This window comes from Rhipicephalus sanguineus, chromosome 1 (assembly GCF_013339695.2).
Source record: "Rhipicephalus sanguineus isolate Rsan-2018 chromosome 1, BIME_Rsan_1.4, whole genome shotgun sequence".
Lineage (NCBI taxonomy): Eukaryota > Metazoa > Arthropoda > Arachnida > Ixodida > Ixodidae > Rhipicephalus > Rhipicephalus sanguineus.
Window position 1 is genome coordinate 257,364,451 of NC_051176.1, and position 11,619 is coordinate 257,376,069.

General features: G+C 43.4%; 1 non-coding gene across 1 annotated transcript; it reads left to right on the forward strand.

The window, feature by feature from the left end:
- Positions 1 to 11,022: 11,022 nt before the first annotated feature.
- Positions 11,023 to 11,106, forward strand: Trnal-cag (transfer RNA leucine (anticodon CAG)). Its single transcript has one exon. It is a non-coding gene; the product is annotated as a tRNA-Leu (tRNA).
- The last annotated feature ends 513 nt before the right edge of the window (positions 11,107 to 11,619 follow it).

The window sequence follows — 11,619 nt, forward strand, 5'->3', positions numbered from 1 at the left end:
GAGCTGGACTATCTCTTTAGTCGCGGAGGCGATCGGCTGCAGCGCTTCAGTCGTCTGGGCGAGGCCTCTCCTGACTTCTGATGTTGTATCCGACTATACATACATACATTTAAGACTACAGTGCTAACGTGTAATTCTGCTGTAGTAAATATTTTCATGCGTTAAAAAATCTAGTTTGAAGATGTTAAAGGGACCAACAACCAATTTTTATGGTACCTCTTTAGTGAAATGGAAAGCTTCCTGGTCAGAGTGCCTAATGATGGAATGGTAACGCTTAAAATGTACTGCTATGTAATTGATAAGCAGAATTTTTCTATCTGCGGCGACTGCGTAGTACTACAACACATGCAGACAGTAGGAGGCGAGCGCAACAGCGGTATGTATTTGTGCCGTGCAGTTTTCTGCGCACACACCACGGCTCGTCATGTTCTACTAGTTGCCATGAAGGCAGCGCTGCTACTCAGCGTCAACTCCTTTTACCTCATAAGTAGCACAGGATAGAGCGGGGGTGCATAATAACATACATACTCTAATTTTGAGCACTAATTATTGTGCACATAAAATCATCGGACTACTTACAGCAAGCGGAATGACTCCAGTGTGCAGCATTAAGGCTCTTCCTCTAGGCTGCATGGCATACCGTTTTTTTGTCACTTTTAAACGCAACTTAAAAATATAATTCTACTCAAATCGCAAAAATAATGCTTGAATCCGTCGCTATAATTTGCTGTCTTTTCATCTACACCAGGAACTAATCGCACATTCTGGCCAGTTGTCGGTCCTTTTAAAATGTTGGCATTGACTGCCATTTGTAAGCAAGTTTTCTGGGTATGATGGGTATAGGCATGCATACGAGGGTGGCAGAGGGAGCGGTCACCCTTCAATCAACTGAAGGCGGCACCAGGTCTGGCCCATACCTTTGCTCAGTCTTGCCTGTACCGTCATTCTTTAATGTGCAAGGTTATGACCATGCAGGTTTTTGACAATAATGGCGGCCGAGGACTGATGTTGCATTCCAAAGGTGTGTGCTACCTATTTTTACCCCCGGAAAGTAAGGGACCAAAGGCAGGCCGTTGTGGGAAGCACGTGATCGCTTCATTTTCATTTTTGCATCCACTGCGAAGCTTGTTTCTTTTTTCTTTTTGAAATCGACCAATGGAGTGACTTTGCCCCCCCCCCCCCCCTGACTCCTCCCTAATGGGGAACCCTGCGCACGCATATGATGATGGGTGAAGAAAAAGTAAATATGCCTTTCTTCTGGGTGACTTCATTCTAGTAGCAATAGAGTGGGTAGAAGGAAAGAAGCACGGTAAGATTTTATTGCACAAGGGATATAATATGCAATAACTAGGCATTTATTATAGAGCTGACTACACTTAAGGAGTATGCTTTGACCCAGCCCTACTGTCGTATTCTGTACCAGTGTAGCCAATTAGCTACTTTTCAGATGACCATGTGGGAATGGCAACTGCACGGTGGACCTCTTTAGCTGCACCTTTCCTGTGTTGTGTGTGGTAATTGAGACAAACGTCATTTGTAAAGGCTGGATTTTAGGCAAATGCCTACTTTGACCCTTGCACCCTTATCAAGTATTTCTGATATGTGAGCAGGAATAGAAGGTTAATGAGACAATGCTGTTCTTATAGTGCCTATATATAAGCCCAGTTTTGACACAGTGCCTATAATTACCTGTTTTCAGCATTGGCACCCATATGTGCACTATTTAGTCATTTTGCTATTGTATGGTCACCTTTTCCCATTAGAGACCAGATGCTAGAGGCCCATGTGCTTAGATTTAGGTGCATGTTAAAGGGACACTAAAGGCTAAAATAAATGTCAGAGTGAAAGATGAATGCTGCCTTCGCGGTAACCGGTGGAACATGTCGAGCCGCGGCACATGCGCAGTGAACCGCCGCGCTCGAACACGCATCGCTCTCGTGCTCACTGTTTGCAGCATGAGTTGTCACTTGTGTTTACGACTTCATATTCACTGCAGATTGAAAAATTCTTATTACAAATGTTTCACGGTGTTTTTCACGTTACCGTTTCGTGATTAGACATTCTCACCGGTAAGCTTTCCATTGCGCTAAAGGAAATGGGCAGCATAGAAATTAGTTGTCGGTCTCTTTAAAGTTAATACTAAAATAGTTTGTGTGTTTGTCTATTTTTGCGTGAGTATCAGTGGAATTGAAAAGACTGGAAATTTTCAAATAAATGAAATATTCTGCTAATGGATTCAGTACATGACTTGTCACTATTAAAAAATCTGAATATTTTTCTAATATATTATTTTATTGACTGCTCATGATAAAACAATATTGAAGCAAAAATATAAGTTTTATCCCATTCAAAATGTACTTAACAGTGGGCAGCACACTGTGTCGCTGAGACGAACAGATTTTTCCAGCTAAACACAATCACTGTCGATAATATTTTGATTAGATATGATGCTCAGCAGTGGACATCATTTGGTTCTATTTATAGATGCGAAACCTTTGTCCTTTCATCGCATTAACTGTGGAAACATTCCACGCTACATACTGTGTAGAGTAGTGCCGCCAATTGTTTAGACTAAAGGAGCAATTTTCGTTTTGCTCTACCATTGCTGTAAATGAAACACATGTGTGATTCAGTCTTTAAAGATACACAGACATTCACAGGCATGAAGTTTCCATTTCCACGAGGGGGGGGGGACATTCTCTTTCACCTTCCTCTCTCTACCTCTATGGTATACAGGGTCTGTCCATAAAGTAATGAGACTGGCTCTAGCAAAAACAATTCAGTGATCTGATCTGTTTCCTTGAGTGTCAATACACCGAGCACAAATTGATTCCCATGCTGCAGAAGCTCCTTGAAAGTCAGCTGTCATGACGTCTCTCATATATTCTGTGACAGCCCGTTGGATGGTGGTAAGACCATTGAAACGGTGACCCTTCTGGCTTCTCTTGAGCTTTGGGTACAGGAAGAACTCTACTGGGCTCACATCAAGGCTGATGCAGTCCTGATACAGACCTGATGTGAGCCCGGCAGGCTTGTTCCTGTACACAAACCTTAAAAGACACCGGAAAGATCACCATTTTGATGGTGTTCCCGCCATCCAACGAGCTGTCACAGAGTATCTGAGTGAGGTCACAGCAGCTGACTTTCAGGAAGCCCTTGCGGCATGGGTATCACGTTGTGCTCGATGTATGGACACCTAAGGAAACTATTCTGAAGAATTTGAATATTATGTACCAATAGGATCAATAAATTATTTTTACCAGACCCAGTCTCTGCTTTATGGACATACTATATATATATATATATATATATATTTAGAGTCCGACCTCCGAATTAAAAATTTTAACATCACTTTAGTCTCTTACGGGCCAGCGCCGTGATGTCATTATGAAGAGCTCTAGTAGGAGACTCCTCCAGATTCATTTCTATCCCATAGAGGGTACTTATTTTGCACACGAAGCGTAGTGCAGAGGAGTAGCACTTTGTTAAAACATGCACCAGATAAGAGAGAGTGGGGCAATGCTGACAAAGGAAGCTTTAATTATACCCATCATTTCAGTTTAAGATGGCCAAAAATAATTCTCAAATGGCAGCAAATACCATTTGGTACCACTACACCTTGTGCAAAGCCGAGGTTACGAATTTTTCTGCCAAAGGTTGTTATCTGGATGAGTATTTGAGTCGCTCTTCGGCATAAGTTGGCAAACTCACTCATGAGTCGACTCACTCAGACTCACTCAGACTGAGATCGGGCCATGATCTGAGTCTGAGTGAGTCCGGGGGAGTCATATTTTGGTGAGTCTGAGTCCGGGTGAGGAAAATTTTAGTGAGCCTGAATCCGAGTGAATCCAGTTGAGGAAAATATTAGCGAGTCTGAGTCCAAGTGAGCCCTAAGCACAATTTATATTTGAGTGAGTCTGAGTGACTTCCACCTTTTATTGCCGACCTATAATCCTATCTATGATCTTCAGCATTACTATCCACCTTATATCTGCTTACGTTTATACACAAGTCTGTTCACACATATCTCAACGCACTGGCATTCATGCGCACCTCAATATTTATTGATCAGAGGCATGAGTAAGGGGGCAGCAGGTGCTACGATTTCTCCCAGCAAATGCTTTCACGAGTAGTTCTTGATAAAAATATCTCGTGTGAGTGGAGTATTCCATAAAAAATGTCCTTACTGGATTGAAACCACTGATAACTCGTATTTGAAGGTACCAGATAAAAAAACGTACACACCGTAAGCACTGATTATGTGAGATATTGACATTAAAAAGCACTTACACCATGATCGAAAAAGCTGATTTTGCACTAACGGACTCATGAGTCGACTCACTCAGATTCACTCAGACTCAGGTCGTGTCACGAGTCTGAGTCTGAGGGAGTCCGGCTGAGTAATATGTTAGTGAGTTTGAGTCCGAGTGAGTCCGGTTGAGAAAAAGTTTCGTGAATGTGAGTCCGAGTGAGTCCAGTTGAGGAAAACCTTGGTGAGTTTGAGTCCGAGTGAGCCCTCAGAGCAAAATATATTGCTTGAGTGAGTCTGAGTGAGCTTCAGTTTCCTTGCCGACCTATGCTCTTGGGTGGCTGAACTGGCAGTAAAACCTTTTACTGATAAATCGAAAATGCACACCATCTTCTTTTCTCAGAACTTTTATAGGGAGGCAGGTCGAAAGAGTATGTAGGCATCCAGGAAATTACACTATTTTTCATTGGCAAGCAACTCTGTGCAAAAGCATTCATAGAGTGACTGCGTCGGGGATGCTTTCTATTCTGAGAAGCATATTTGTTGTCCGAAAACCAGTCATTGCGTGGTTCAAGACTTTTTTTAGCTCGTCATAGCTGATGCGGTCACTTCAGTTGTTCATCAAGACACCATATTCTGCACTTATAAATCCATCTGAGGGGCATTTTCCAACTTGTCACTGGCCTAATATACAAAAGATAAAAATCCGACAGGAAAAAGAAGCGGAAATAAAGAGGCCCCTGTGAAATAGCTGCCAGACAGGACGGCCAACAGTCCATTGTCAGTGAATAGCCAAGCACTTAAAAAATATCCCAGGTCAGCGCGGGGGGGGGGGGGGGGGGGGGATGCAGGGGTGGGCTCTGCCCCCCATGAAGCTGTCCCGTGGGGAACGAGCCCCACTGCCACCCCGTAGTCTCCACCTATGCAAATATTCATGGGCTATAAAACTGCATACGACTTTCGAGGTTCCAAAATGTTTACTGTTTCCAGGTTCAACCTTGCCATAGTAGCAGTAATAAATTATGCGAAGATAATAAGGTAAGGCAGATATTCACACTGTCTCACACATGGCCATGAAGCGGAAAAAAAGGAATTTATGACTAGCATGAATGCATTTTTCACTTTCTACCAGTATAGTGCACCGGTATAGCAAATTTTGTTCTACAGTAAACGTGCAACACTTCACAGTTCTGTTGGCTCCATCTGGCTGTGCCATACGAAAGTGGGCCCCTCGATCAATTCCCCTTTCGTTTAGACCAGCCAATAGGTATTCATGCAAAATAAATTTCATAAAGCTAACTCAACTTTGCACATATATTGAACACCAAGTCCCTACAACCTGCACTGCACTGGCGTAGCCAGGGAGGGGGGGGGGGTAGTACATTTTTGGCAGTACGTACTGCCCTGTGCGGGATAATTATAACTCTCCAATTTTCCGAATAATGATTTAATCACAATATTTTGGTTGATGGGGCATGAGCAAAACAGGAAAACAGGTACTGTCGTGCCGCTGCATGCATTTTTCCCGTGACTGCACATGATGGGTCATCTTCCTGTTCGACTAAGCTTCTTCGCTCAGCATACTGTTTCACGAGGCATCTGCAGTGTGAAGCTACCTGCTTGTGAATTAGTGAAGGTTCACCTTGGTCTCTTTAGGTTACTGGTCAATTTTTGTTTAGTTGTGTATAACAAGCTTACTGTAATGCCACCCATGAATTTTGCCTGCTTTTTTAGGTAAGTAGGAGTGAAAATAAAATATTTTATTTTCACGCCTACCTTGGGTACGACAACGCTATATATGTAGCATTGTCGTAGCCAAGGTTCTCAGTGCAGTGAATAAATTAATGTTCTTCGTTGTAGATAGAGTTATTTGCTTCAAGCTCACATATCTCGAACCCTTTACATCCCGAGTTATTTTTGAAGAATCATTTCCAAAACTGTAGAATTGTCGAGATATGGGATAGTTAATATACATTCATTTCAACAGCACAAAAATGGACAGGACAAGGAAAATTTGTCAGTCTAATAAAAAATTATTTAGTTTATGGTTAAGCACTTAACTGTCCTGTAGCTTCTCTTCCATTGTTCCGTCCTTTTCTTTGTGCTCTTAAAATGAACATTTACAAAATGCCAATTCTTTTTAGTGCTTGATTGGATCGGCACATTAAGTAAATGCCCGACATACACTTAGAATAACATATTTATTTGTATAAAATTCACATTCATTTGTTCAATTCTAGAAACACTTGGCTTCACTACACTGTGATCTTCCCAAAGACAACTTCTGTGACCTGTGAGTTTTGAAAAAACTGACTTTCACGCGGAATAGCACTTTATTTATATATATAAACACACACGCACACACACACACTCACACACACAGTAAGAGCTCGTTCATTCGAACTCGAAGGGGACTATAAAATTGTTCGAATTAAGTGGGGTTTGAATTAACGGACAGGTGCTAGAATAATCGGATATCGCGCCACACTGCGCGGGCAGAACCCAAAGAAGCCACCTCTGGATGATTAGGCGATACTACACATTTGTGGCAAGTGATTTTGTAAATTAAGTTCATGGAACCCTAATAACAAACAGAATTAATTGATCAGTCAGTGATACGACAGCAACAAGCAGTGACATGCATTCATGTGAGCGGTGAGCCATAATGTTCGTTACATATGACGCTATTTATGCTCCAAAACACGTTCATTTGCATGGCAGAGTTAACGCAATCAAAATTAAAAGTAAACAGTAATTTGCATTGGCTTGTGCTTCTTCAGTCACGACTCCATGAGCATCGTTTCTGAATTCTCATCTGCAGAGAAATGCTGCTGTCTTGTTATTTTGCATGTCTAGTAAACTTGGTTTGGTTTGGTTGTGCAACACATTGTGATCACTCTGGGCCGACTTCTCTGAGGAGCGATAAAAGCCAGGGGGCTCCCAGTTCGAATTAACCGTTGTGGATCGGGAGTTTTCCCTCACTGAAATACATAGGGCTGTGCCGGTACCAGGGTGTCAGTTCGAATTAACCAAGTTCGAATTAACAAGCTTTTACTCTGTGTGTGTGTGTGTGTGTGTGCGTGTGTGTGTGTGTTTGTGTGTGTGTGTGTGTGTGTGTGTGTGTGTGTGTGTGTGTGTGTGTGTGTGTGTGTGTGTGTGTGTGTGTGTGTGTGTGGTGTGTGTGTGTGTGTGTGTGTGTGTGTGTGTGTGTGTGTGTGTGGTGTGTGTGTGTGTGTGTGTGTGTGTGTGTGTGTGTAATATGAGCCTGCGTGAGCGTGCCCGCTCTTAATTGGTTGCCGCCCTATGAGACCCCCCGCCCCCTTCCAATGGAGAATTTAGCCCTGGTTCTCTATGGTATCTCTATGTTTTGTCCAAGAACGAACAGCAAACTTGATGAACACTCTAACGTCCTCCTTCCCCGAGTTCTCTCCACTTCGCCCTCGGAACTGCGCTACTATTAACAGTCTAATTGGCGCGGCTTTGCTAACAGCTTTTTCGCGCAGTACCTTTCATCCGACGCTGGCTCAGTAGTTTTCGGCCAGATGGCGGCACATACCCGTACGGAAACTAAAGCTTGAGTTGCACCAGAGAACACCCATGGTTGCACTTTTGAGAAAATTTTCATTTCGAAAGTGCAGAAAAATCGTTGTATTTTTGTCTCGTATAAACCACGAAAGACATTTTCCGGCCTTCTATCAAGGGCAGACCCGGCAGAAGCGACTGCGTTTGCTAGAGCACGGCCGCTGGATCAAAGCGCACAAGGTTTGATCCAGCGGCCGTGGCTAGAGTGACCCGGAATCTCCGGCTGATGCTCTCGATTTCATCCACTGTCCTGTCCGCAAAGGTTACACACAGCTTTTAAAGCCCAGCCGTTTTTGTCTACACCTACTTGTATGGAATATGGAATGCTTATGTAAAATCTGCGCGCCTGCAATGGGGACTGTCGCAATCATTATATTAACTCTAGGGTCGCAATTTCTTGTGAAGATTGTCTTTCCTCTTAATTTTTTTTTTCGTTAATCTCCACGCGTAGAGAGGGTGACACAATTCATATTATCTATTTGATTGGCAAATGTAGATTCAAGGTGCTCAGGAAAAGATTAGTGCTATGTCGGTGGGCGAGGCGCGATCGGATTTATTGATCCCAGTTTTGCTACATAACTTTTGAGAGAACGAATAAAAAAAAAAGTACGCCAGCATCAAGTTCATCATCAGCCTGTCTACGCCCACTGCAGGGCAAAGGCCTCTCCCATGTTCCGCCAATCAACCCGGTCCTGTGCTTTCTGTTGCCACGTTATACCTGCAAACTTCTTAATCTCATCTACCCACCTAATTTTCTGTCTTCCCCTCACGCGTTTGCCCTCTCTTGGAATCCAGTCAGTTACCCTTAATGACCACCGGTTATCCTGCCGACGTGCTACGTGGCCGGCCCATATCCATTTCTTCTTCTTAATTTCAACTATGATATCCTTAACCCCCGTTTGTTCCCTGACCCACTCTGCTCTCTTCCTGTCTCTTAAGGTTACACCTATCATTTTCCTTTCCATCGCTCGCTGCGTCGTCCTCAATTTTAGTTGAACCCTCTTTGTAAGTCTCCAGGTTTCTGCTCCGTAGGTAAGTACCGGTAAGATGCAGCTGTTATATACCTTCCTCTTGAGAGATAGTGGTAGACTACCATTCATGATTTGATAATGCTTGCCGAATGAGCCCCATCCATCCTTATTCTTCTAGTTATTTCACTCTCATGGTTCGGCTCCGCGGTTACTAGCTGTCCTAAGTAGACGTACTCCTTTACAACTTCCAGCGTCTCGCCACCTATCGCGAAGCGCTGTTCTCTGCCAAGATTGTTCCACATTACTTTAGTTTTATGCATATTAATTTTCAGACCTACTCTTCTACTTTCTGTATCCAGTTCAGTAATCATGAGCTGTAATTCGTCTCCCGCGTTACTCATCAATGCAATGTCATCAGCGAAGCGCAGGTTACTGAGATACTCTCCATTAACTCTTATCCCTAGTTCTTCCCAATCTAGGGCCCTGAAAACCTCCTGTAAACACGCGGTGAATAGCATTGGAGAGATCGTGTCTCCCTGTCGTACGCCCTTCTTTATTGGGATTCTGTCGCTTTCTTTATGAAGGACTATAGTGGCTGTGGATGCGCTGTAGATTTCTTCCATTATGTTTATATAGGCTTCGTCGATGCCCTGATTCCGCAGTGCTTGCATGACTGCTGATGTCTCCACCGAATCAAATGCCTTCTCGTAATCTATGAAGGCTATGTATAGGGGTTGGTTGTATTCCGCGCATTTCTCTATCACCTGATTGATAGTATGAATATGGTCTATTGTTGAGAAGCCTGTACGAAATCCTGCCTGGTCCCTTGGTTGATTAAACTCTAATGTCGTATTAATTCTGTTAGCAATTACTTTTGTGAATAGCTTGTAGACAACGGACAGTAAGCTGATGGGCCTGTAATTTTTCAGGTCCTTGACGTCCCCTTTCTTATGGATCAAGATGATGTTGGCATTCTTCCAAGATTCTGGTATCCTCCCTGTCGAGAGACACTTCGTATACAGGGTGGCCAGTTTCTCTAACATAATCTCTCCACCGTCTTTCAACAGGTCTGATGTTACCTGATCCTCACCAGCGGCTTTGCCTCTTTGCATTCCCTTTAGGGCTTTCTTTACTTCTCCTGTTAATACTGGTGGGATGTCAGATTCCTCTGCGATATTACTGCTTCTTACGTTATCATCCTGACTGTCTCGGCTGCTGTACAGATCTCTGTAGAACTCTTCCGCTATCTCAACTATTCTATCCATATTGGTTGTGACCTTGCCATCCTTGTCCCTTAACGCATACATCTGATTTTTTTTGCCTATGCACAGTTTTGTCTTCGTAGCTTTAAGGCTTCTTCCGTTCTTTAGAGCATGCTCAATTCTCTCCATATTATACTTTCTTATGTCGGCTACTTTACGCCTATTGATCAACTTCGAAAGCTCCGCCAGCTCTATTTTGTCTGTTGCATTTGAGGCTTTCATAGCTTGACGTTTCTTAATGAGGTTTTTCGTCTCTTGGGATAGCTTACCAGTGTCCTGTCTAACGACTGTACCCCCGACTTCCACTGCACACTCCTTAATGATACTAGTCAGATTATCATTCATTGCGTCAATGCTAAGGTCGGTTTCCTCGGTTAAAGCCGCATACCTATTCTGAAGTGAAACTCTGAATTCCTGTACTTTCCCTCGCAGAGCTAGTTCATTAATCGGCTTCTTGCGTATCAGTTTATGCCGTTCCTTCCTCACGTCTAGTTGAATTCTAGATCTTACCATTCTATGGTCACTGCATCGGATCTTGTTAACTACTTCTACATCCTGTATAATGCCCGGGTGGTCGCACATTATGAAGTCTATTTCATTTTTAGTTTCGCCATTAGGACTCCTCCATGTCCACTTACGAGTAGTCCGTTTTCTGTAGAAGGTGTTCAAGATCCGTAAATTATTGCGTTCTGCGAACTCTACTAGTAACTCCCCTCTGGCATTTCTAGAGCCGATGCCATATTCCCCAACTGCATGATCTCCAGCCTGCTTCTTCCCTACTTTTGCATTAAAGTCGCCCATCAGTACAGTATACTGTGTCTTTACCTTACTCATTGCTGATTCTACGTCTTCGTAGAAGCATCAAGTTGCATGCCTATAAATGACTTGTAGAATAATGGTGTACTGGTTTACTAATCTCCATACTTTAGAAGGTGGTTTAAAGGTATGAGGAAACGTTGTCAGGATGGCCGAGCGGTCCAAGGCGCTGCGTTCAGGTCGCAGTCCGGTCTTCCGGGCGTGGGTTCGAATCCCACTTCTGACAAAATACTTTTTTTGCACCGCTCTCTGCGTTTGAGCGTTTACTGCATGTATTTTTGAGAAGCGTGGATGTTCCAAGCATGAAAACGATTCTGCTGCGCGTGTTGCTCGATGCGTACGGTAACATGACGAGATGATAACAATGGCTAAGATGTGTCTTGCGGATTACAATATCTACGTGCCGACCACGACGGTGCTGTATAACCTTACTTATACCGTACGGTAAACGGGCACCCTATTCTCGCGCTATGCGAAACTGTTTCGTTATTTTAACGTAGTGTACTCGGAATCATACGCGATCAAAGTGCTCCGATTCCGTACGTTGGTGTGTTTGGTCCATCGCTGTCGATGTTAGTGGCGCAAAAGTTGGGATAGCTAGGTTAAGCTAGCTTATGTCGAGATCGAGTACAACTAGCACTCTTTATATTTCTCTCTCTTTCTTTTTCGCTCGTGCAAAATTTCAGCCACTAACAACTGCTATGTAGAGCCTCGTTTATACGTTCTTCAGTTAATTTAT